Here is a 25,771-nt window from a genome sequence, read left to right as displayed (position 1 = left end):
TATGGCGCTGTGAGTATTGCCTATTCAATGTGATGCCAAATCCTGTCATGCTCTATTGTATACTCCACTGAGGATTGTGTATGTTCAACAAATCAGTTCATGTTTAAGTTATAAGAACCACTGGCGCCCAATTATTATACCCTGAATACAGTTACAGTTGCACTACACCATTGCAATGGCTCACTCCCTAAGATTACAGGTCTCATCCGGGGCACATTTATTGGGAGTGGAGCTCAATAGTGGTGTAAAGAACACACAATTTACTATACCGGTACACTTACATATGATTTTACTGTATTGCTATATATATTGCTTCAAGATGCACTGATTCTATGCTTTATAAGGAGTAATTATTATAATAATAATATATTATAAGGAGTAATTATATATATATATATATATATACACAATTCTAAAGTATACTAAAAGTTTACCTGAAGGTGAGCCACCCCTTTAAGCATATTCTGAAGTTCTTCTGTAAGTAGTGCTAGGCTATCTGCACCTGTCCTTTTTTTTCTGAACTTTCCCATATTATATTCTCCTATATGAGTCTATATTTGTATGTAATCAGTAATGGAACTAGGTGGGGGCGGGCCCTGGTGTGGGCCATGCAGTCGGGCCCGCCCCCACCCTCGTCCGTGTGATTTTTCTCTGTGGCTGCAGCCGAATCCAGGCTGCAGCGCGCGCAATCTACCGGGGGGGCACTGCGGGGGTGGAGGCCCTGGCCCAGTTGCACCCCCTGCTCCACTGGTAGTCACGCCCCTGTATGTAATCTGTGAGCAGATTTATGGCACAGCAGCCTGCAGAATTCCCAGCATCTTTTTTTAGATTCATCAAAACTTTCCTGAGAGTCTGGAAAGTTTTTAGAAAATTGACACATTTATCAAACAATATTAATGTGTCAGTTCATGTGAATGTAAACACCTTAATTTCCTATGGGGTATTAGTGCTCAGCTAAAGAGTAATTCACATATGAAACCATTTGCAACTTTGTAATTGTTTTACGAGCTATACACAGCAGCTCATAGATGTACCACTTCTGAAAAAAAAGTTAATAAATCATCTCCTGTATGTTGAATTGTATACACCCTTCTCTTGCAGTTTAGCAGAACATATTGCTGCTTTATAAATACTTGATATAATAATAACAACAATAATAATAGCATTTTGCTACCTATATGAACCATGGGGAGCCCAACACTATATCATATGGGGCCACACATGCCTATCATTTACACATGCAACAAACATCCTCCTTCAGTTAGTCTTATTTCAAACAACCGTACTACTCAAAACACCTGTCACTAGTGATCAGTGAAACATTTTGCCATGTACAGTTTAGCTGCAAGCTTCCACATTTTTGCTGGTAATAAATTTTTCGCAAACCCGTTTTAAAAATTCCCTTTTTTATCCTTCACTTCAGGGATCTGAGCTGTTCCACCTGCTATATAAGGACATACACATAAATATATGGTATATTGACACAATGCGAAACATGGCAGATTTGCTGAATACTGTCAACAAGACAAAAGAACCCAATCTACTACCTTCCATTGGAACCCCTCTCTGCGTTGTCCCCGCAAAGTCTATTGCATGGATAAGGTGTCCCTTTTCCCGTCCAATCCTGGACTAGCTCCAACAGCGCATGTGCCAGAAAGCTGTGTCGCGAACCAATAAAAGAAAAGATACAGAATATGGCTCTTGTGAACTACGCAAATCTACGCTGCATTTAAATGTCGAGTTTACAACAGTGATGCTTTTCTATCCGCTAGACTCTTAAAAACACTTAAAAATTACAAAGACATCAAACATGATTCTGTAACAAAATCCATAACAATGTAATCCAAGGCAATGTTTAAAACTTGCTATATGTTTAAAAAACTGAAAGCTCAAAACACAACATAGGAAACCAAGCACTATTGTTAACAGCTCATACACACAGCAAGAGGCAACAAGATATCCTCTCTAATTATGAGCCAAGTTCAAAAGAAACAGACTCCATCTTATATATTTTATTTATGATATATAAAATTATATAATTTAGAGAAAAAATAAAGGAACCCAACACCAACCTTTCTAAGACTGAACCTTAATAAAAGCCTTTAATTATCCCATAAACGCCACAGTAAATAGTTCGTAAGTAAACACTGATTAAAAGCATGCCTACAGGGATAGCCTCTGGCCCAGACAATTTACCAAATATAATTTGATAATACTATTTGCTACTATTATATAATACTGTAAAAATCCTAGCCAAGCCAGAAAGTGATAAAACCCTATTCTGTTTTATTTTAAAAACATAAAATAAATAACAATTTCACCAGAATGAAAATTCTCTCTGCTACTCAGGTATCCTCTTGTGTGTATTTTAATGCCTTTGCCATGGTCTTATATTTACATGTGTAAAATAATACATAATATAGGTGGCAGTGTCTCAAGAGTTCCAATTGCAGCTGTGTTAATAGCAGCATACTGCACCTAAAGAAATAAGAATTTTGAGGTCAAGCTTAGGAAATTACAACATCCTAACATGTGCAATTAAATTGGATGCATTGGAAAAAACAGTGTATTGTGTGTGAAATATATGGCACCTTGTCACAAAAATTGCACTTTTCACACTGCACCATCTTCCCCTATAGACAGCAAAGAGTAAATACATTCTTGTATAGTTCTTAGACCAGTAGTGATGAGAGAATTTGTGATGTTTTGCTTAGCTAAAAAATTAGCAAAACTGTTAAAAAATTTGAGAAACTTCAAAAAGTTTGTCATTTTTCGTAAGTGCATGTAATTTTTTTGAAGCATGTCTTTTTTTAAGTGATTTTTGGACGCACAAAGCTAAGTTTTGCAAAACTGTTCACGCGAAAACTGAAAATTTATGTGAAACTGACCATGGCTTAATTTTTTTAAACAAAAAATATATGTATTTTATCCGTTTGCTATGCAATTGTTAATCAGCAAGTTGAATACGTTTATGTAATGAAAAACAGCAAAAGCAAATAAAACCTGCTGTATTTGTTTTTGAGATAGTATATCTCTATGTTATAGAGCCTTATAAATAAAGTAAATATAAATCTTAAGCATAACAATGTTCTTCAGTTTTAAACCATAAAATTGTTTTACCCTGAAAGACCAGATTACAAAGCAATCTCATCTGCAGTGAACAGCCAATCTATAGTAGATGCTATCACTGTGTTTAGATGAATATCTCCTTTTAATCATGTCAACTAAATGAACTTACAAGGAAGACTAAAGACTCACAAGGTGTAACCCAGGGTCTCCGAAATTGCTTGCTTTTCAGTATACGTTAAAAAATTGCTTGTTTTTCCCCATACGTTAAATACATGTTCATGCTGTTCTGGGCTTCCAAGCCAGCATAATTTATCCACATAATAAAATGTTTCTTATATTCTGGCTAATACAGGAAAATTTAATTCATCAGTACATTAGGCTTTTAAAACATGCATTTGACCTAAGGTTTTAACTGCTGCATTTGAAAATAATCTCCATAAAGTTTTGAGTCTGACCTTAACACAACCTTCATTGTAATACATTATGTATTTTCGGAATCATGAAGTAATATACAGTATGATGGATCCTCTCCCATACACATATATTAAGTAGTGATATTACTCCCTGCTGTAAGGCTCTCTGCTATTTCTGTGTATTCTATTTTCTTCAGATTTGGTGGCAGACTGGTACACTTTGTGACAAACATGCAGGCATACACCATGGCACTATAAAGCTGTGGGCATGTGTGTAATCACAGTGCGTATAATTGATTGATATATATAATTCTCTGGGTTTTCATTTTGATCCGTGGGAATTCTATTGGTTGTCATTCATGTCACTTGTTGGTGCCAAATTCCCTTTCAATTCAGTTTTTTATCATTATGCTTTGCCCAAGCTCACTTCTGATTTCTCAGATCCTGCTCAAGCCTGTTTAGTATGTTTGCCTGGGTTTTGACTCCTAACTGTTTACTTACTTTGATTCCTGCAGCATGCCCTGATCTTCTCGCCTATCCACAACTAGGATATAGTTTTTCTGTACCTTGCCTTGACTCATAGTCTGACTTCTAAAGTAAGCTAGGATCCCTGTTGGTACCACTATGGAAAGTTTCAGGACCCCAGAATGGCGTCAGTGTTGGCCTGTACTAGCATGGGACTCTCCTGCTTCCTGAAAGAGAAAAGCCAGCTATCCATATAGAATTCATCATTTAGAATATTTCTTATACATGATATGCTCCTATTTTCCCACAGGAAATACCTTATAACATGTAATAATAAATATTTTATAAGTATCAGAAAAACACTTTTTTTCATGCCAGTAAATCATTAAAAGTGTAGATGTATAGCTTTATAAAAATATTAATCTCAGTGTCTCACTGAAGAAAATTAGACAGATTTGCTTTTTCACTACTGCTAAAAGTGAAACTATGGACACAATTAACTATTATTATTAGAATAATGTACATCCCAACTTGTAAATATAACTATAATATTTAAAGTCAACTTAAAGTTCCATTACCATACAGACAAAGACAAAAGGTCCTCTGCACTTTAGTCATTTTTTGTTAGCTTTTTTTGTTAGCTTAAAGCACAACATGTCCCAATAAAATATATTGATAACGGATAAGTCTTGTCTTTGTATGAATTTTGTGGTTGCAGCCTAATCAAACCCCTACAAAATGTTTTTAAATCTTTCCCTTTTTGCTATAGCTCCATGACCATAGCAAGCCAAAAGTAACCTTGCTTCAGATCCAGTGCTTCTTTAAAGGTCATGGAACATGCATATTTCTAATATTCTTATATTGTAAAGTAGGGGTGCATTATTTCTCATAATAAACACAGTGGGACTTACAGTATTTTATCAATAACCCATAACAACTAATAAGATCTTTGCCTTTATTGTTCTACTTGCATCTAAGCATTACTGTGGGTTTTTGCAAATGAGTCCAGTGTTATTTGAAGGCTCATAATTATTACACTATAAATAAAACAAAAAAAAGGCCGCTACAGCTCACCGTTCTTCCCTTAAATCCAGGTGCTCTGTCGACAGTGTCCCCACTGTGGATAAGGCAAAACTCAACAGGCAGACGGCACTTCTGGGGTAAGGGGGTTACTGCTGTAAAAACCTAATGCGTTTCGGGAGTATATCCCTTAGTCATAGGCTCATGACTATGACTAAGGGATATACTCCCGAAACACGTTAGGTTTTTACAGCAGTAACCGCAATAAACCTTACCCCAGAAGTGCCGTCTGCCTGTTGAGTTTTGTCATAATTATTACAGCTGTTCATATCTAAATGGGAATGAGCCGAGAGCCTCACAATTGATTGTGATTTGGAATTATTGCAGATAACAGAAATCTATAGGCAGTGTTAGCATGCAATATATCTGCATGACCAAACTAATATCGTTAATCTATATACATGACATTGGCTAAAGTTTTTCTTTGCCTTTACAAACTACTGGAGTACTTCTGTGATAAAGTGCAAGTGTGCTGCCAAGTAAAGCAGCTTTTGTGTACTCAGTGGAGGTGACATCCATAATGGTAAGATCACCTACTCACCAGGTGTAGATAAAACAGAAGTCAAATATACTGTAATCAAACAATACACAAAATAGTGAAATATAGATTTAAACATTTATCTTCCACTTAGTCATTAAAATAGGATTATTTATCTGATATTGTTGCATAGGGAGAGGACTTTAACCATGATGTGACTGATATTAGGATTGAGGCAGAAAAAGAAATACTGCATATACAAAAGAATAACTATCTTAAGCAAAGCCACCAGGACATAGAGTTAAATGAGATTATGAATTTAGCATATGCTCACAATAACACTACTGCAACCCCAATATATGTCAAAAAGCATTTATGAATAGGGATGGGCGAATTTGACCATTACATATTGTACAGTTACAAACATTGCAACTGTGGAACTTTTGTCTCTCTGCTACAATAAATTGCATTCCTGCCTTTGATGTAGACAGTGTGCAGATGACACTGATCATTTCACTGGGAAAAAGGATTGTTGCTATGTTTGCTAAAAGCCATTGTTAAACCTGCACCTTGCAAGTGAGTTTCTGTAAGTAAAAACATTCACTGTTGTGAGGACTAATTCATAACAGTGAAAAGTGGTTAACAGCTGTAATTTATGTTTGCAAAGTTTATATTCCAGTTCCTTTTGTTTTGTTGTTTATTTAAGATGATTTTTTTACTTCCTGTTATGAACTTCCAACTGTGTTTCATTAGTAAGCACAATAGTTATTGTGGATCTACAGATTTGTAGTATCTTATGGTCTTTGAAAATTGATTTACACAACATTCATATCACTTGACTCTAAGGCGCAAATTCACTAAAGCGCGAAGTGGCTAACGCTAGTGCACATTCGCCAGCGTGACGCTATTTTGTTACTCCGCCCATTTACCAACAGGTGCTGGCGTAAATTCGCTAATGAAGTGGACCTACTCTAGCGTTACTTCGTACCCTTACGCCAGGCAAAGTTGCGTTATGGTGAAGGGATGTAACTATGCTAATTCACTAACATGCGCATTTTACTGAATTTTACCTCTTGCGCCAGACTTGGTTTCGCCACCTCAGTCCAGGGGAAGTGCAATAGAGTAGATAGGGCTTGCTTCAAAAAAATTTAGACATTTTTTCTAAGTCCCAAAAAACGCTGTAGACTTACCTTTTTAAGGGTGATAGGCTGAAAAAGACCATAATTTTGAATTTGCCCCCATCTCTTCCTTCATTTCTAGTTGGTCCCTTACAACCCACTGGCTATTTAAAGACAGACCAGGAAGGTTTCTTAATTCACACTGATAAAAACACTTTGTAAACATGTCTTACCATGAGCCAGTACTCAAAGGAACAGTAACACCAAAAAAATTTGAGTATTTTAAAGTAATGACAATACAATGTACTGTTGCTTTGTGCTGGTACAACTGGTGTGCTTGCTTAAAAAAACACTCCTCAAGTTTAAATAAGCTGCTATGTAGCAATGGGGAATCCCAAAGCTGAAATTGGAGAAAAGTCACTGTATACAAAGCTGATAACTGATATTTGATCTCTGTAGTATACAATGGGGCAGATTAACTAAAGGGCGAAGTAGCCATTGCTAGCGAAAATTCCCTAGAAATCTCATCTGCAGGGACATCATCAATTTACTTACAGGTATAGACATCAATTTGCTAGCGAAAGAGCCCCCAACGCCTGGCGCATTTTTGCTCAGGCGAATGATTGTCACTCCAAAAATTCACTAAAGTGCGAATTTTACTATTCCTTCACCACCTTACATCCTACTCAGTCTTATGTCAGTGACAGCATATCCTGTATGCCGAAAAGGCATACAAGTTGTAAAAAACACTTGCTTCTTTTCATTTATTAAATCAGGATTGCCAATTTGAGGGGTATGCCACATTTGTTTTAGGGTGGCTCATGTCTAGGGTATTAGAGGATCACTTTATTCTTTATTTTACTTCCTTGGACATTTGTAATAAGTGGTCACTTCAAGCATTTTAACCAACATCACTAATAAAGACGTCTTTACAGCCTATATGTATGTATAGGAGGGGTGTATGTATGGATGCTGGGTTTTCATTTGGAGGGGTTGAACTTGATGGACTTTGTCTTTTTTCAACCCAAGTTAACTATGTAACTATGTAACTAACTATGTATATGTACCGCCCTGTTCAAATTGACTTAAGCATAAGAGTACGAAACTTTGCCAGCGTTCTGCTGCGGAGACGCAACTTCGCATTTTAGTGAATTAGCATACTGGTAGCAAATTTTCACAAAGTGTGTTGCATTGTTCAATGGTGAAAATTTGCCCTTTAGTAAATCTGCTCCAGTGAGTTACTATGTAGCATATCTGTTATCTATTCTGTATACTGTGCATGAATGGCTGCCCCCATGGATACACAGCAGCTTGTTTATATAAACTATAGTAAACAACAGTACATTAGATTGTCATTCCTTTAAAAAAAAAAAAAAAAAAATATTAGATGTAACTGTTCCTTTAAAAGCTAATTTAGTTGGAAGGAAAAGTGTGGCATGGACAAGTATATGATTTTATGTGTATACCACGGTTTCTAGATAACGAATCCTATACCTGTACATTGTAGCTCCTAGATATCAATACACAGCAGTGTTACATGGAGATGGAAGTGTTATAGTCCATCCCTGCTTTCAAAATTTGGAAGATTTAGCAGTTCATGTGGCCCTATGTACTGGAAGTCATACAAGAGTCTAATTCTGTAGTGGCTTTGGATAATTTATATTCAGTTTCACTTTCAGTAAATGGGGAGATCTGTACCATTTTTTCCTAGCACCTATGGGCGCAAAACCCATTGAGGGTAACTAATAAATAATGTATACATGTCCCATTTGCAATCATATTTTTTATGTTGTTACTGTAGTCTGTGTGGAGCCCTTTCCTACAAGGGTTTAGGGTAAATAAGTTAGTTACACATATTCTTGTATCAATCATTTGTATATGTCTTGAAACATGTTGATCATAACTTGCATAAATAGAAGGGACTTTTCATCTGCAATAGCTGAGCATGTAATAGAGAAACATCAGGCGATGGAGCAGTATGTAACTTTCCAAGTAATTGAATCTATCAAACTTGGTAAGAGAAAAGGAGATAGAGGATAAATTAACAAAGGGGGAGTTTCATTGGATATTGACTTTAAATACTGCTAAACCAAAAGGACTTAACAAAGAAGGGATATAAAGTATTTCATAAGATAATTGTATGTACCAAACTTCCATATCACATCAGCCTTAATATTATAACCATAACAGAACTATTGTGTAACAGTCATATTGACTCTATCATTATAATGGAGTTAATATGTAACAGTTTTTTACATAACATCACTATGTGTAGAACCCCCTTCATTTCTTAGGTACTTCGAGAAATTCATAATAGCAACTATTTTGATTGCAATAATTTATTTTCATACAGTAATGGCATTAGCTCAATTTGGTTTAATTTTTTAATTTTTTTATATATAACCTGTCCAATACATTGAATTCAATAGTATATAAAAATTTATCATAAACAAATAATGGAAATCAGAAATTGAACGAATGACCTACTGTATGATAATTAGTCGATTGCCTGTTCTAGCTATCATTTGGCCAATATATATATATAAAAAAATAAAAGAATAAATTTGAACAAAAACTTAAGCTGATATATAAAAAGAGGTTTATTAAATCAGAAATATACAATAGATTTTTAAATATAATTTTCTTGCTCTACAAATAACAGTTAAGAAGTTACAATTGTTTCCTTTTTCTCAAAAAAGTGACAGAAAATAAATAGATTAGATACATGAATGTATACAAAGAAATGTAACTTTATACAACATAGTAACATAATTAGCCCTCGTAGGAAATACACTTGCTTTTATTTTCATGTTTATGTGCATTCAGTGATTTTAAATATATAGTTCATTATAATATTTTGATTGAACAAGGGGATTGGATGAATACAGATTTCTTCTTTTTTTATTTACAAATAATTGTTTTTCTCTTTTTTTTCACTTGTTTTATCACACTTATTTAATTATTTATATTAAAATATGAACACAATGCTTTATATTTCAATTGCTCTTTGTTTTAAGATATTATATAATATACAAGAGCAATAGGTACATTTTAAGTAACGATACTTTAGATAAGAGTGTTAATTACACATATAATCCAAATGCACCTGTATTTCTAACACGGATGTAAATCACTTTAGCTATAAGTCTAAAATCATGTGATTTTTACTGACTGAGGAAGTGCCGGGAGACCCGGCAAGAAACGCGTAAGTCAGCCAGCCCTGTATACCCACCGCTGTAACCCTCATTCATGTGTGTGTTGAAATAAAGCCTAATATTTTGCACCGATGCTGTTGCCTACATACCGTGTCCTGAACTAGCGCCGAAAGTGATGAGAATACCGAGTGTCTTACATGTTGATCATATGTCCACTAAGGTACAACTTTTCTAAAGTAAATTAACCTGATTTGTCTATGGCTTCCTCTCCATTACCTTGTGCCAGTGCATCGAGATGCAGTATATCTGCCAAACACCCCCCTCTGAATTGTTATTCCCTGAAATGAAAGATCATTGTGTTAAATATAATGCAGTCTAAATAAGGCTTAGATATTAGGTATAAATAATTCTCCATGTTTAAAATACGATAGTAACATGGAAAATAATTAGTAAATCATACCCACTATTTTTTTTATCAAGTAAATAACACAATACTAAATGTGCCCATCCTGATCAGCCTTGTTGGTTATTTCCATAATACTTACTTTTGTTAGTATTTGTTATTGTTACATGTATTTTCTGTAGTTTAAAGAATATAAAGCTAACAATTATCTGTCTGAAAATGAAATAAAAATATACCATACTGCAACGTAAAATAAGAGTTCTAAGTAGAAAAAAACTGAGATCATTTGGATCAAGTGGCAAGCTAATTATAAATAAATCATACCGCCTGAGTACATTATTTATTGTCATTACTTTTTAATGACAATTTGTTTGAACAAACCGTATTATGCCTATTCATTAAATTAGGGGAAATATGTAAAATGTGCTAGACTTTTCTAGCTAAACTTTTAAGTTTCTTAAGCTGCATAATAAATGCTCAAGTGTAACAACAAGGTAAAATGTTAATACATTTTTCTGAACTGAAGCGCATTTATTAACTTGAAAATAATGAACTCTTGCATTATCCATATTAGGACATTTTGTGCATTAAGTTAAAATGCCCTCCCATTTAAACAAAACAAGGATTATTTATCCATATATTGCAATAAATATCTGGCCAACTGCATCATAATGATCCCCAGTCTGGCCAGTCCTATACTGACTTTAACCTGATTTATTATATTGCTTCATTATACATCTTTCACAAGGACTACATTTTACCTGCAACTTGCTTTCCAAGATGAAAACGTCCAACTATTTGCCCTTTTTATTGGCCACCTCTGGGTTAACCTGACTGCATTTGGGAATGACAGAGCTACAACATAGAGCTGTCCACTGCTCCTATATAAACTTTATAAATCATAGCAAAAATGAGAACTAAACCTTGCCCCCCTCCAACTTCCTCCCCGCAGCATCTATAGTTCTCAGAAGTGTGCCCGTATCCTGACCTGCTATAAATCGGCAAAGTTGTGCAGCAGAGTTCAAAGGCAACAGCTTTTGTCTGCTTCTGATCCTCTTCTGTAGATCGGCAACACAGATCTTGGTAAAGCAATCTATGTTCTGAATCTTCTACTGTGCATGATCTGGCAAGATCCGTATTGGCAATGACAAAAGAGGATGAGAAGACAGGCAGATGTTGGAACCTTTGAACTCCGCTGCACTCTTCAAATTTATAGCTGATCCCATACAGGCACACTTCAGAGAAGCATACATGTTGTGGGGAGGAAACTGGGAGGGGGGGGGGGTAATTGAGGGAGCATGGGTTTAAACAATCATGCAGGAGTGCAATGAGGGTGTAAATGCAAAATTCATGAAGACAACAGATTCTCTGCATTCAACCATTATAAATATTAAGGACATGTAGGTGCCCATTTTTCAAAGGTTGGATTTTAGTGGTTTTAGAGATTTTTTAATGGAAAATTATGCTGAACAATGTGCTAAAAAATTATGCAAACCTCGAAAACCTCTAAAAATGTAAGTTTTTCTGAAAATTCTAATGCAAATCAAACCTCTAAAAGTCTGAATTAGTTTAAAACTGTCCAAAAGGATCCGTGCAGCTCCTATTGATTTCTATTAGACCTCGACAACTTTTACATGGCAAAGTTTTGTGTTTGTGGTTATGTCATTTTTACAATAAATCTCAAATTTTAGAGCTTTTTTAAAAAATTAGATTTGTGAAAAAAAATCGAAATTTGATCAACACATTCTGTGCATTAAGATACTCAAAAATGCCCACCCTTTTTAACAATACAGAGATAGTTTTCCATAAAATACACTATATGCAAGCTTTCCAACTGCGTCAAAATCATCCCTGGTTTGGCCAGCAGCCAAAATATAATTCAGCTTTACATGGTAATATTTGTCAGAATGTCTTCAGCATCTTTTCCTAAGGCATTTAATGAAAAAAAACTCACTTCTCATCAAATAGCAACTGAACATTTTCTATAAAGGCTTATAGTTATACTTGATATTTGTGTTAGATACAGGCGAGGTACTTTCTCTTTCCTAATTTTTTATAAAGGCATAATGTTAGCCATTTCACGTGTTATATTGTTACTTTTGCCATTTTTGATGGTTGGTAGTTTCTTTTGCTAGCTGTTTAGTGCTTGTTGCTTTGAGTCTTTCATAGGTGAGATTAGTTAAATTTTCCCTGTTGGGAATTTCAGTCATTTTCCACATTCTTGGGATTAGTTGCCTAACTGAAGTGAGAATGTGAAGTGTTAATTATCTGTCATCAGGGTTAAAGTCTTGTAACCCATGGTTTAACAGTGCTAGTGATGGAGTTAGCATCTTTGGGATTTTGGTGGCTTCAATTAATAATTACAGTGTATTCTATCGAAGGCCTTCTCAGCATTGAGGGCTAGTACCAGTGATGGTATCCTCTGGCATGCAATTTTCTCTATGAGGGATATTATTTTCCTGGTATTTGCATATAACTTAGTATCTCCATTGAGTAGTGAGATGGGACCGAAATTTAAACATTGGTTTGGGGATTTGCCCGGTTTGGGGATTGTTGTTATGGTTGCCTTCATCATCTCTTCTGCGAGGCCCAAGCCTTGTTTTATATAATTATAAAGATTGGTCAATTGGGGAATCAGAATTGTTTGGAACTGTTTGTTGTAGGAGGTTGTAAGGCCATCTGGCCCTGGCGCTTTTCCTTGAGAGGTAGTGTTAATGGCTTTCTGTATTTTGCTTGGAAATAATCATATGCAGTTGTTCTGGGGTTATTCGTGGTAAGTTTGCTTTATTGAGAAAGGTGCATATGTCCTGTTTAGTTGGTTGTATGGTGCCAGGGTCCTGGTTTATGTTGTACAATGTTGAATAGTATGCTGTGAAAGTGGTAGATGCCGCAAATGTGTCGGCTATACTTTTGGGGTAGGTTATTTTCTTGTTGTCTTTGTTCATTATGTGAATCAATTGCTTGATTGACCTGTTTTTTCTGTATAAAATTTGCTAACAGCTTGGATGCTTTATTGCCTTTTGTATAGTGAGTTGCTTTAGTCTTGGAAGGCAATAATTTATTTTGATTAAGTCTAGGTTGTGTAATTTGCTTCTTATGTTCCTGAGTGCGTTGACTGTTTTTTTGTTGGGATGGGTTTTGTTTTGAGTTTCTAGATCTTGTAGTTGTTTTGTTAGATCTGGTCTTGTTTTTTCTCTTTGTTTTTTGAGTGTGGAGGCATATTTGATGGGTTGCCCTCAGATGACTGATTTATGTGCTCACCATAATGTGGCTTTTGAGACCTCCTCATTTGTGTTAAGGTTGAAATATTCTATAACAGTTTGGGTACACTATTAGGATATTTCCTTGTTGTAGAGTGGTGAGTCATTCAGTCCCCAGTGTGTGGTAGTTGGTGTGGTTTTATCCATGCTGATAATTGTTGTTACCGGTGCATGTTCTGTCCACATTTTCAGTCCTATCTTGGAATTCTCTACTTGTTGGAGTAGGGTTTGTTATGTGAAGATGTAATCTATTCTTGAGTATTTTGTGTGTGGATGTGAGTAATATGTGTAGTCTTTTTCAGTCAGGTTAGTTGAAATCTCCTCCTATTACTTGACCTTGTTTGATTTTGTCTAAAGTTTTGAAGAATGTTCGGTAGAAAGAGGACTGTTTTTTTGTTGGAGCATGCACTGACGCTATAGTGTAAATTTGGTCTTGTGATTGTATAATAGCAATAATGAACCTTCCCAGGGGATCAGATAGTTTGATTATTTGAGGATCTATTGTGCTGTGGAACCATTTGTACCATGAAGCCAGTATGGGGGGGGGGGGGGGGATTCTGTACTGTAAGGAGCATTTTGCAGGGATTTTTAAAGGTGGTGTAAAAGTTTATGTTGTAGTTGGGTTTGAGTGTTTCCTACTCCTCCTAGGAGTTATGTGACCAGTGTAGTATTGTATTTCACATGCCAGCATTGGTTCCTGGGTCAACATGGTCTTGTGTGGCTGTTATAGTTGCATTTCTAAGTTGGCTGGATCTGCTGGGCTGCCTTGTCTTCCGTGTTGTAGAGAGTCCATAATGAAAAGTGTATCTTTATATTGCACTCTCAGCTTTACTGGGAATAGCCATCTGTATGGTATTTTTGCTTCTCTTAGCTTTGTTGTGACTGGTGCAAATTCTTTACATTTTTTTCATAGTGTGGACTGAAAGGTCTGGGAAGCATTGAAGTATGGCATATTTTTCTGCGAGTGTTTGTTTGTCCAGAAATGTGCTTAAAATCAATTGCTTGATGTGGAAAAATTTAAGCCGTAGGATCACCTCTCTGGGTGCATTCCTGTTTTTGGGGAGTCTGTGCATTTTAATAGTAAGCTGTTGTACCTCATTTTCTAGTACACTGTGCAAGTCTATTAGTTTGTTGTGTGAGCTTACAAGTTCTGCCATTTTATTTTTCAGGTGGACTGTGCGCTCCTCTAATTATTTGACTTCCTTGTGTAGCTCTGCAACAGTGCTCCTGAAATCCGCCTGGATATCGAATCTGAGTGAGGTGAGTAAATCTTTTAGAATTGGCAGAGTTACATTGTGCTGCATGTGGGTATCAGATAATGTTTGTACTGTTGTTTCTGTTTCATCATCGGTGAGTGTTGGGCTGCTGCTGCCCGATCCGGCGCCATCTTGGCCGGGAGTGCATGCAACTGTTTGTGAGCTGGATTTTGGGTAGAAAGCCATAATTTTAACCAGTGACGGTAGTTTCCATATTTTCTCCTTGTTACTAGGTTATGGTTAGTGGTATTGCTGGTGGACCTCCATTGGTTTTGCTGCCCCAACTCAAGTTTTAGTGATCCCCTGCAGAGCGTCTTACTGCATCAGCGGTTAGCTCCACTCTTTATTCTTATGTTAAAGTGTGAATCTTAGGGATTCTGCCAGACTGGAGCTGCAGAGGGGGTCCCTGATTTTATGCGTGTCTGTCTGTCCCTAGTTAAACCCACCAAAATCACTCTGGCCATGGGACAAATTCCAGGATTGGTCACAGGGAGAGGAACAGCTTCAGCCAGAGCAGGGGGTCTGAAGCATCTAGGGGGACCCAGTAGATGTAGGCAGGGTCACTATGCAAGTCTGACTTGTGGTGGGTCTGCCCTGGGTGAGTTGTAGAGCCAGCAATGCAGTCCCCTAGTTTTGTTCCTTAAGTTTAGTGCCACTCACACTGTGATGAGCTTCTCAGGGGTCCCTCCTGCAGCTTCCCGGGTCTCAGTGCTGCCTGTTGGAGACTTGAAGGGCTGCCTACACTGTGTGACTCTCTTTTCCTTCTGAGCTGCCATGTCTAGGAAGTAGGGTCACATAAGGGGGTACCCCCGGGGTCTGAGGTGTCCCCCACCCGCTGCAACCTTCTTTGGGCTTCTTTTGTCCCTTCAGTGGTGCTGCGCATTTGCTCCAGGGGGGAATCACGCCGGCCATGGTTCAGGTTCACATTTACGCAAGGCCACTGAGGTTAGTGTACTTAAGGGAATTTCGAGTCGGGCCCCGGAAGTGCCTGCAATGCGCATCTGCCCTGATGTCCGATTAGCCGCGCCCCAAAACATAAATAATTTTAATAAATTAAAGCTTTAAAAAATTAAATAGTTTTATCTCTAACTTCAAAAGCAACAACAGCTTTTACTTCACATCTCAAGAAAGGGTTAGTATGTAATTCAAATGAGAGAACACCCTATACTATTTAATGCTGGTGTCTTATCTAATTTAAATCATCATCAAATGGACATTTTGCTTGTAAATGTTTTTTATAAGTGTATATATATATATATATATATATATATATATATATATATATACACACACACACACACAAACACATACATATATACATATATATATATATATATATATATACATACATATATACACACACATACATACATACATACATATACACACACACACACACACACATATACACACACACACACACACATATTGTATTATTATGGCAGTTCTACTATTTTGTGCACATTACATATGGACTCATATATACTTGATTCCAGAGAGCTGTACTACAATACAAATGAACAGTTTATTCCCACTCAAGTTTCTAAAGCACTGAATATAATGAGCTCTCTATAAAATGTTCTAACCATTGTCTTTGAACTACTTCTGCTGTCAAACAAACTTTACTTTTTAATACTATGAACAAAACACCAACCACTATAATGAATATCTAAAATTAAAAGTATGTGATGTTCTTGCACAGTTAGATTAATATAGAGTTTAATGAGCAAAATTCAAATCTTTGTGCATTAGTACAATGGTAGTACAAGAAGATAATCTGTTCAAGAAAATAAAATTGTTTTATTTTTTATGCTTCATTATACCGCTGGCTTCTGCTTATTCACTTGTTTGCATGCATACAAGCTAACCAATCAAATTCCTCTCTATCTGCTTCCTATGAAACTATAGGCCTGCTACAAAGCTTTAGGCTTTTTTTTTTTACTTGTGGCTCATTGCTGTCATTAATTGTGTGTGGCCACTCAATTTCCATTGAAAATTGACCAAAGATTACAGTGTATATTTGGTTTCTTTCAGTAATTAAGGTGTACCTTAAGGTGCCTTTTTACCAGCATTCACATTTATTTTCACAATGCAATTTTTTTCTCTAAAAAAGTTATTTTGATTCCTCAGAACTCTAATACATTAGCAACTCTAATACTAAACTTCAGCAATTAAAAGCAGGCAAGGTCCCAAAGAAGTCAAAGGGAGCTGTGTTGATCCTATTGGATATTTTTTTTTGCCAGTAATTGTCTGAAAAACTAAAATTTTTAGGTTTTAGGATTTCTATTCAGGTTGTTCAGTGTGTTTTTTTTGTGTGTTTTTTTGTGTGTTCTTTTTATACTCAGATCTTTTAATAAATAGTAAACAACATTTTGTGGTTTTAGAGAAAATTAGTTTATTCATGGTTTCAAAGACCTCTGAAATGTAATGTTTTATCATTACAGATTCTTCAAAATTAGAATTATTCACTAAAATGGACTTTATGGAAGATGGCCTTCTCATAATTTAGAGCTTTCTGGTTAATGGGTTTCCAGTTCAGATATACACCACAGAAAAGGGTCTGAAAAAGTAAAAAGTATAATGAAATCACATATATCAATGTACTGTATGTAACTGAATATATGTTAGTAAGGTGTGCAAATAGCATATTAACATTCTTTGTGTATAGTGGAATGGTCAAGATTAATATTTAGCTTAGTATGGATAGAGACATCATTAAACGATGAGTAATATGTAGCAGGGGTGTTAAAGACAATTCATCTTACTAATATTTGAATTCAAATATAGAAACGATGACCTGAACATGAAGGTTTGATGGTAAGACTATCGACAAAGAAAAAATTCTCATTTGCCATCATGTGTTCATTAGTTTGACACGACAGACCAATTAGATAAAGCAAACCAGTTAAAGAACGCAAAGTCTGTTGACTGAAAATATCAGCCTAGTCAGTGTTATCAAGTACAAGCCATTAAGAACTAAAGATAGGGCAACAATGTCAGACTGAGGTATATCAATGCACTTAAAATATTTTTATTTCTTGGTAACACTCTGTATTATAGGTTTACAGCCAAAAAAATTTTTCTCAACAGCCAAGAATTCCATAGTGCTGTAATTAATAAACCTTTGAATAAAACACATTTATACTGAAAGTTAAAGCCAACATAAAAAATGTATGAGCTTGCACAAGCTGTCACATTGGACAGTTAAAATTGTTTGGGCTAAATATTCCAAATGGCTGATTTGACAGCTACACTGCTAGTATTTTGAAAAATTCAATTTTAAAGTTTGATAAAGTGGTTATTTTTATTATAATGTGTACATTTTCTTTGGCAAACTTTTATAGAAAAAATATTTTTATTGATTTGTTTATTTGCAGATCTGTGATTTGCAAATCTATTTATATCCAAATCCATACCTATAAACTGTTTCCCCATCCATTTCAGGTCAGATTCATCCATCACTTTTTTTTCTCAAATAACCTAATTAGTCTTAAGTCTGAGGCCCCCCTACACTTCTCCAATCCCTAGCAGAGATCCAGCTCCATAGTTCAGAGATAACGGCCATAGGGCGATTGCACTGGTTTGCTATTATCTATTTGTCAAAATTGACAGCTGTCACTTATAGCTGCTGATAATGTATATTCTAATGATGCAAAGGCATACTGTGTCTGCATTTGCTAGTAAGTACTAAAATCAAGGAATTTGTTAGATCTACTAATAAATAATTTAACTACTAATTATTACCTTTGTGTAGTTATTGTTTAATTTACTGCACATAAAGCCAAACTTTCACCAGAAGCATTTGCACTACAATATATTCTGCATACATTATTATACATAATACACAGTTGTTCATTAGGCTAAAAACTTATAGGAGATACTTATAAATTAGGAGTGCTTCACTAATTAAATCTGCTTATTTAGTTGTTCTTAGCTTAGTTGTTCTTAAAGCTACCTCTAACAGTTTTCCTTTTCTTTGTGTTTCATATGGAATGATTGATAGTTTTATCTCTCAGTGAACTGGGAATTTTCTTCTTGTACTTGTTATAGTTCAGCATTGCAAATCTACCATGCTTGCTCACTGACTGAATGATCACAACTACTTCAGCTGTCAAATCTTTAATTGCTTTGAAATGTGTGTTCACACATTTTTACTAAAGGTTGTTCATGAGATTTAAAATTAGTATCTATTTTAACTTTCATCACTTTGTAATGGTCTTCAGGGATTGGTTTATAATTTGTGTGTCAAACTGGCACCATAATATAGACTTTGATGTATGTCTTGACTTTGTGTTATTTAGCTGTACATTAAGGGGAATAGGGAATAGTCCTTTTGAATTTGAAAAAAATACAAAAATTTGAATTTCGAAAATTTATCATGTACTGTCTCTTTAAACAGAGACCTCCTAGAACCTATTTGGAACCTATTTGCAGTCAAATTGGTGGACTTTGAAAAATAAAAGTTTTTGGGAAAAATGCTGAATCTAAGTCGATTGAATGCGCTATTCCTTCAATTCATACGATTCAAATTCGTCTGAATTTGGACCCATTTTTGATTTGAAAACGGACCATATTGGTCCAACAAAAACCTCTGACTTAATTTCAGTTGGTCTTTTTGAATTAAAATTTAGTTTTTTCAATTCATAATTCGACCCTTGATAAATCTACCCCTAGGTGTAAGCTGTGAATTTCTGTTATAGTAATATTGTTCCAACTTTCAATCTAAATCCATAAAGGGGCATGTACATTTTCAAAGACTTATGAACTCCTTAGTTTTTTGAAATAGACAATTCATAATTCACACAATGAGGGCATGCTACGATTTCTGCTTGCTAATACTATAGTGCATCAAAAGTTTAGAAGGGTGGCTATTAATTGAACAAATAGATTTTTTTATGATATTTCATATGGATACAATAAAAGCAAGCCAGTACAACCAGAGCTGGCCAAATTATAAATATTGAATCAATTTGCTTCAATCAAGTTGCTAATCCTGCAGATTCTTGGAAAATGTTTATTGTGCAGTGTTGCTTTAAAAATCCACCCCCATGGTTCAACACTGTAGTATAAGTCACCTTTAATACAAGTATTGTCAGTTTTTACATTTAGGTTTTGAAATTTGCAAAGAGAATTTCAGGTATTTGTTTTCTATCAAGGGTGCTACAAAATTCCTAAAACTCTTTATAGAGAAGAATAATTAGTTGCTATCACATTGGAACAATTCTTGAAAGATTTATAGGGAAAGCCTACAGATTTTATTCTTCTCTCATAAGTTACATAGTTAAATCGGGTTGAATAAAGACAAAGTCCATCAAGTTTAACCCCTCCAAATGAAAACCCAGCATCCATACCCACCCTCCATACTTTCACATGAATTATATATACCCATACTTATACTAACTATAGAGTTTAGTATCAAATATTATGTCTGTCCAAAAAAATCATCCAAGCCATTCTGAATTCTGAAGGCATTAACAGAATCAGCCATCACAACATCACCCAGCAGTGCATTCCACAACCTCACTGTCCTGACTGTGAAGAACCACCTATGTTGCTTCAAATGAAATGTATTTTCTTCTAGACTAAAGGGATGGCCTCTGGTATGGTGACCCACTTTATCGGTAAAAAGGTCCCCTGCTATTTGTCTATAATCAAAGTCAAGTCAAAGTCAACTTTATTGTCATCTCAGCAGTATACGAATATACAGTGAGATGACACGACATATGTCCTCTAATGTACTTGTAAAGTTTAATCATGTCCCCTCACAAGCACTTTTTTTTCCAGAGAAAACAACCCCAACCTTGACAGTCTAACCTCATAATTTATTTCTTCCATCCATCTAACCAATTTAGTTACACGTCACTACACTCTCTCCAGCTCATTTATATCCCTCTTAAGGACTGGAGCCCAAAACTGCACTGCATACTCCAGCTGAGGCCTCACCAGGGACCAATAAAGAGGCATAATTATGTTTTCATCCCATGAGTTAATGCCCTTTTTTATGCAAGACAGAACTTTATTTGCTTTAGTAGCCACAGAATGACACTGCCCAGAATTAGACAACTTGTTATCTACAAAAAACCCTAGATCCTTTTCATTTAAGGAAACTCCCAACACACTGCCATTTAGTGTATAACTTGCATTTATATTATTTTTGCTAAAGTGCATAACTTTGCATTTATCCCTTTTAATATATGGAGATAACATATGCTAACCAGTTGGTTAGATGTATAAATTGCCATGTTCATCCGAGGGCACCCATACTGACTATTACATCAAAATTCCATAGTTATGATAATATAATGATAGTTATTTTATTAATTTTATAAATTACCTATGTTTTTTTTTCAAATAGCAGTAAGTCAGTTAGATTTGCACCAGACAAAATCTCACAAATGAGCAATACATGATTTAAATACTTATATTGCACAATTTTAATTACTCCTTAATACCAATATATGATAAAAGGAAACTAAAACAAAAAACAAAGTAAAATAAAAATGTTTTGGTATGCCAGTAATCCAGAGCAACCAATCAGAGTTTTGCTTTCAAATAGCTAACCCTTAAATGCTACCTGTTCTTTCAAGTACAAGTAGTTAAGACCATTTATTGCATTATCTCAAAAGAGTGAAATAATCATTATTTCATATGTATTAATCTCTTATGGCCATGGCTCACATGAAGCTTTTATCATTGCTATAAATTACATGATTTGGATCGATTTTCACTGTCATACAACCTGGGAGCTGAAAAAATGCAGTCACAAAACTACATCAACAAGCAAAGGATGTTATTATTTCTGACACCTTGCAGTACATATGTATATTTAATCTGAACATATATCAGCACTATAGGGCATACATTTTTTAAAGATGATGTTTGCTCCATCTAGCACTCCAAAGTAGACATGCCAAACTTAATTGTAAATGAATGACAATTCTTCAATAAAAGTATCCCTTCTTTAGTCATATAATTGCTTTGCTTTAAAATATTAAAATAAAGTCAAATTGCAGAAGAGTGGATATCATCTTGTTTGTGTGTGAAAAGCTAGAAAAACATTTGCTTAAAAGGGAACTATCGCAAAATTAAAAATGTTATGTAAGTTTTATCATGCTGAAATAAGAAATCTTCTAAATATAATCATAAAAAAATTCAGACTGGTTTCTGAAATAATCAAGTTATCTTAAGCATTCTCAGCATTTTTCTCTCTCTTTCACGCAGAAGTCAGATTTTGATTGCCGGTCAGGTCTATATAACCTTTAGGGGTGCTCCTTTTGCCTAATAGATGTATCAGCTCACTTTTTCAAAACACGAGCATGTTATATTATTTTGTCAGATTTCATGTGTGCATGAATCAGTTATGTGTTGATTTAATACATCTGCTAGAAAAGGGAGCCCCGCTAAAAGATATATTAGTCTTAACTGTCAATCAAAATCTGACACTCGACTCCTGCTTGATGACAGAACAAAGAAAGACAACAGCTGAGCGCAGGAAAGTAAAGAGTAAAATTGTAATTTTTGCAAAAGTTGCCCTTTCATGATTCAACAAAGATCATCTAAAGCCAAAATCAGAAAGTCAAGTGCAAACAGAGCAGGTTGGTTCCTAACTGGACAATACTCTTGTATCAGTTGTGCTGCTAACTGGAGAGCTTGGAAAAAGATTTATTGTTAAGTTTTAAGTATTTAAGTAGCCATTTCTATGGTTGCTGGACTAGAGCTCTCATCATGCTTTAGCCCTTGATAATAAGCAGGGAAAATCTGGGAACTTTTGTATAGCAAAATTTTGTGGAACCCCCCTCATAGTCTTTTATATAATAATTATGCCATAGATAAATAGCAGTTTAAAGTATTTATATAGTAGCTTATATTGGTTTAGAATCTGACACCTCACTGCCACTTTAATAAGAAAACATGAACTATTTGTCACCAATATGCTTTAACTTCAATTACTGGATCTCTATACCGTGTACTTGTTTCTGTTATACTGATTTAAGCTCCATGTTATAACAATGTCAACTGGTTCTTTGTCTCGAGTCTTCTTTGTCTTCTAGTAAGAATGCTAGTCTTTATTCTGCAAACACAGAAAATAGCAGGAAAGCAATGTGCCCATGTGCTGACACAAATGAACACTTCATTAAATTACACACTCTCATAAGCAGGCACAATTCCTCAATGCTATAATGTTTCATGCTCTAGTGGATTGTCTTCCTGAGCTACCCAACTGTACAACTTCAACCTTAACTCAACAGATAAGTGCCTGATGGGGATTTCACAGTATCTTGTCTGTCACTGTCAGCCTCAAGATAAGAGATGGGTTACAATTCTAATTTATATGTTAACTATTTCTTTCTGAAAATAGTTTTTGAAATAGCTATAGGCTGCTGATTAGGTAGATGATACTTATCATGAATTAAGGGCATAAACAGTAACACGTTCAAAAAAAAATATTTACAATTGTAATGTATTTGCGCAGATTTTAATTTAACTAATTGAGAAAAAAATACCTATATATTTCTAACTGTATACAGAAATATTTTAGGCAGTGGTCAATATTGTTTTTCAGTTAAAATGTATAGTTATTGATGCAGAAAAAAAATATATATGTAACCGAAAGTTATTTTGTTCTTACAGACTCCAAAAAAAAAAAAACAGAGTGAATATTGATATATTTCTAATCCTTTGATATCGAAGACGAATAGAAGAATTGGATAGTCGAATTGGAAAAACTTCGATATTCAAATTTTCCCACCTCGATTATCAAATTCTATAACTCCCCCCAACATTAATAAATTTTGAAAATCCGATTCGAAGTTCAAAGTTGATTCACACAAGCTTTAGTAAATCTGCCCCTTAGCTTAGGCTTCAATAGGCAGGCAAGTCTTCACTATGTCTTGACTATTAAATTTCAACTTCTCCAACTACAGTCTCCATTCAGCTTCTTTGATCTATGATGATTTATTCTGAAAATGGAACTTTGTTTTTCATTACCACATGTTAAGTCTAATACTGCAGCTGGTGATCTGGTTTGTGAATTCCCTTTCTCAGCCTATTCCCTTTACGGTAGCCATCTCCATTACATTAAATGCCTAAATATGAATTCAGAAAAGAGGTCTGACCTAGATTTGCACATGCATAATTAATAGTGTCATGCAAACCATGTTTTATTGACCTAAAAGTTCTACTTGTAGAAATGCATTTTGTCTTTAAAAGAAACATGCTTCTGCTTCCCTGCATCAATCCCCTGCATTAAGTAGCTGCTTCACGGTAGAGTTATTTGAACTGAGCTTTATGTTTGTAACCTCATGAGTGGGCTTTTTCCCCTAAATGCATTATGTTACAATACAATAATGCAATACCACACATACTAGAATATCAGAGACAGCACAAAACAACAACTCCAAACAGGAAAAAAAAGTTTTCATTCAGTAAATTATAAATGAAATAAACAACTTGCAAAACATGCAACATGTAAAAAGATGTAATATTTGTGTAGTAGATTACATGCGATTTGAATGCACTGCTATTTTCACTGTATTTGTATTGGAACTATTCACTTGCAGCTATTGACCCCAACCCTCTAAGTAAACCATTAATTTACTACCATGTCCAGGCTGGATGTAGTTCCAGAGTTCATTAATGTTCATTTGTGCACATTATTCTTAAGAACAAGCTGGATGGGCAAATTGGTGCTCACTGCATGTAAAAAAGTAATATTTTTTAATTTTATTTTGTAAATAGCAGAGAATAGGAGAACCAACCCTCCGTTAAATGAAAACCCTCACCCCCTTCCCACCATTGGCCCCCTCCCTGCTTTCTCCCTCCAAAGTACCTTACTTGATAAAAAGTGTCCCTGGCATTAACATTGGTATATTCATGCAGAGTAGTACAGCGGAGCTCATAGGCACCATCTTCGGAATCTTCAGATTCCTCAAGTAAGTGAGCACCGATACAGAGCTTTTTTGTGCAGGCACAGTTGGGGCTAGTCTGGTATTCGTGCCTACTGTGCATGCTCTGGAGGATCCAAAGATACTTAAGATGGCACCCATGAGCTTCGCAGTGCACCTCTGCATGAATATGCCAACATTAATGCCAGGGACACTTTATTTAAGTATGGTAATGGGGGACAATGGAGGGAAGGGGATGGGGGTTCTCTACGTTTTTCATGCAAACTAATCATACCACTATTTAGAGGTAAAATACTTGGCTAGGTATTTTCGTGGGGTGCTTCTCTGTATACAGTAGTTAGAAAATATGTGATCTATGTGATCATTTCCACATCTTGTTGAATTTGAAAGTAATTTAGGGATCATGCTGAAAGTGATTTAGGTATCATACTGAAAGTCTAGAGCAAAAAAGCATCTCAGCCAGTAATAGTATGTACTACAGCAGTTATTGGATTAAATACCATGTGCTTTGTGCTTGCGATCTGCTAATCTAGTATAATTTAGCCTTCCTTCAACAGAGGCATAAGTGCTAGATAATGCAAACATTACATTTTGTGCAATTAAAGTGCATGTAATTTACTCATGTTTATTCATTATTATTATTAACATTAACATGTATTTATATAGCGCCAACATATTGCGTAGCACTGTAAAGTAAATGTGATTATACAACTAAATCACATGAATTATATACATAGAACATATGGAGTTACATACATCACAATCAATACAGGTACAAAAAGGTGAGGAAGGCCCTATGCATAGGCATACACTCTAAAGGAAAGGGAGTGATAAAAAAAGGTGTGACATCTTTTGCTGGGGCTAGTTTTGTCCATTTCCACACATATTATTAAATGGGTAGGAAATCTTTGCAATTGATCGGATTAGGTATTAATACACAGGAGTTAAAACTATTGCATTGTCGATAAATAAATGTTAAAATTGAATTCTCCCTCATTTTAGGACCAATAGCAGAAGATTGCCACCAGTGCAAACATTATTGCTTATCCTTAATGGTTTTGGCAGGTGAGATTAGGATCCTGTATAATAAAGTAACAGTTATTGGCAAGAGCATGATGCTAAAATCGTGTGCTGCTATATTATCCCTGCTGATAAAGCAAAACATTTTA

At 35.3% G+C, this 25,771-nt stretch overlaps 1 protein-coding gene across 1 annotated transcript in view; it reads left to right on the top strand.

The window, feature by feature from the left end:
- LOC108718520 (cadherin-10) overlaps nt 1-25,771 on the top strand; it is a 285,253-nt gene that overhangs the window by 58,329 nt on the left and 201,153 nt on the right. Inside the window, exon 2 of the mRNA XM_041566244.1 lies at nt 14,611-14,701. The gene's annotated coding sequence lies outside the window, so the exon portion shown is untranslated. The remainder of the gene's footprint in view (nt 1-14,610; nt 14,702-25,771) is intronic.

Source organism: Xenopus laevis, chromosome 6L (assembly GCF_017654675.1).
Source record: "Xenopus laevis strain J_2021 chromosome 6L, Xenopus_laevis_v10.1, whole genome shotgun sequence".
Lineage (NCBI taxonomy): Eukaryota > Metazoa > Chordata > Amphibia > Anura > Pipidae > Xenopus > Xenopus laevis.
Note: the sequence above shows the minus strand (reverse complement) of the source record. Positions and strands in the feature narration are given on the sequence as shown.